The following is a 2,805-nucleotide window of genomic DNA, read 5'->3' on the forward strand; positions in this document are numbered from 1 at the left end:
ACCAGCCAATAAAAGATATTTAAACTGCTTTTGCATTTGCCCCCTATCTCCTTTTTAACTACATTTTGCCAAGAACATTTAGTACATTTAGTGGTAGGCTAGCAATGCATTTTATTGCATGTCTCTTATTTAAAAGAAAATACTCAGTTTTCGTATTACACATGCCATCTGTCTGGGTCCTCTTGTTGCTGCTATAGCAGAATGCTATCGACTTCGTAAATTGTATATAAAGTTCATTTGACTCACAGTACTGGAGGCTTGGAAGTCCAAGACTGAGGGGCTGCTGTGGGTGGCAGCCTTCAGCCTTCTTGCTGTGTTATAGTACAAGTACGTGGTGGTGGTAGTGGTGGGGAATTGATTAGAATTTGCCCACCTCTGTGATGATGGCCTTGCTCTATTCATGTGCCCAATCCATGATTTAATCATCTTTTTTTCCCCAATATTTTAGAGAAGGGTCTACAGGGTATTCAGGGTCTCACTACTAGATCGGACTCTGTATTGATTCTCCTGTTTATAGCCTCCCAAGTGCTGGGATTACAGGTGGGTGCCACCATGCCCAGTCTCAATTGCTGCACACTGGGGGCTGGGCTGGCACAGCAGGCCCAGGGATCCAACTCCCGGTCCCTGTGCCTGCTTGCAGATGCTTTAATCTGCTGAGCTATTTGGCCAGCCCTAATCATCTTTTAAGGGTCCCATCCTTTCATTTTTTAATTTTTTAAAGTTTTTTGTGGCACTGGGGATTAAACCTAGAGCCTTTTTGCTGAGATATATCCTGGCTCTTTAAAAAGTTTTCATTCTGAGACAAGATCTTGCTAAATTGCCCAGCCTGGGCTGAAAATTGCCTCAGCCTCCTAGAGTGCTGGGAATATAGGTATGCACCACCATTCAGTATAGGTGTGGCTCCACTTCTTAACACTGCCACAGTGGTGACTACATTTCAAAATGATTTTTTCATATTAGGAATTGATCCATGGCCTCACATGTGTTAGGCAAGAGCTGTACCATTGAACTAAACTACTCTCCCAGACCTTTAAAATTATTTATTTATGTATTTATTTATTTATTTTGGTGCCAGGGATTGAACTCAGGACCTTGTGCTTACCAGGCAAGTGTTTATGCCGTTAAGCTATCTCCATGGTCCTTATATTTTATTTTGAGATAAGGTCACAATAAGATGCTCAGGCTGGCCTTAGGCTTCTGATCCTACTGCCTCGGTCTTCTAAGTAGCTGGTATTAAAGTTTACACCACACATACCTGGATCAGTGTCTTTGAGGGGTCGTTCAAACCACAGCACTGTCTCATCTTTATCCACTTGGCAATTGACTTAACCACACCAAGATCTGCGGGTGCCTGCCTCACCATGCCTTCCTCTTTTCATTTTCTACATCTCCACCTGATTCACTTACTGTCTGATTAGACGACGGTTTTTCTTATTTTCCTCCTGTGTGGGAAAACTCTCTGGCCCTTTGGATTTTTGCTTCCTGCTTGGGCAAGGGCAGCCTGACTGGCACAGGATGGCTTTCTCTCCATGGACTGGTGAGGGAATGTACACTGTCCTCCAGCACCGATTTTGCCCTAATTATCCTAGTTCTGTCAACTGGTTTTCTTCAGGGAGTTTGTATGACTTTTCTCTTTAATTATGGAATTTCGGAATCTTCCCAGGTTCTGCGTCGTGTGTATTTTTCCATCCCTCCTGCCTGGAACTCCAGCAGCTTTCCAGTCTGTGAACCCAAGGCATTCTTCATGGAAAGTTTGCCTTCTTATTTTAAAAATGATTGCTTCTCTTCCATGTGTTTTTTTTTCCTTCTATTAATTTAATGCTTACTTTTATTATTTATGATTTATGTCTCCTAGACCCCTGTCCTCCTAGGTGCTTACCTTTCTCAACGCCATTTCTCTGCTATATTTTTGCTTTGGGTTTTCCATGATTATTTCCACTTGACTCCCCCAAATTTCATCCCTCCTCCACTTCATTTTCTTTTTCTTTTTGGCAGAACCAGGGATTGAACTCAGGCCCTTGCGCTTGCCAGGCAAGCACTTATTCTACTGAGCTATCTCCCTGGCCCCTCTTCAATTCATTTTAAACCTAAAATCATGTTTCCTGATTTAGGAAATATTTTCTCATCAGATTTTTAAAAAAGTATTCCTGTTGTTTTGTGTTCTTTTTCCTGATATCCTGCAGGCCGCAGTTAGTCTTGCCCTGCAGCTTCCAGCACGTCGCAGGCTTTTCTTCCTGGGTGCTGGATCTCCTCAGGTGCAGCCTTTCCTTCCCCTGTCTTCTTGCAGCTCATCATCCCCAAAGCCCACAACCAGCCAACACACTGGCTGTGCCTTGCTGTGCTCCAGGAGGAAGCACTCTGCTTCTGTAGCTGCAAGCCCTGCGGCCCAGGGGATGTTGGTGTCTCCTCAGGACCACCCAAGGCTGCTGGCTGGGCTTCTTCTCTGGTGGATCCTGTGCCAAGCTCTCTCTCCCAGCTGTGGTGATCTCTTACCCAGGGCTCTCTCTGCTGCCCATCCCTACTGTCTGTCCCAGAGGGAAGCTAAGTCCTGAGCCAGCCCTCTCAGCACTTAGGCCCTGCCCTACCCACCAGGTCTGGCTCTGGCTGATCCTGGACCTTAGCCCAGCTGCTGCGGCACTTCTGGAACTGAGAAAGGAGGGCAGTGGGACTTTCAGGCCGCCATCAGTGGGAAGCTTCAACTAAAGAGAGGCTGCAGTGTGCACATATGGAACCCTGGTTGCTCGGGAGGCCCAGGCAGGAGAATTGTAAATTTGAGGCCAGCCTTGGCACCTTGGTGAGGCCCTG

Source organism: Octodon degus, unplaced genomic scaffold (assembly GCF_000260255.1).
Source record: "Octodon degus isolate 3935 unplaced genomic scaffold, OctDeg1.0 scaffold00037, whole genome shotgun sequence".
In the NCBI taxonomy this organism is placed as follows: Eukaryota; Metazoa; Chordata; class Mammalia; order Rodentia; family Octodontidae; genus Octodon; species Octodon degus.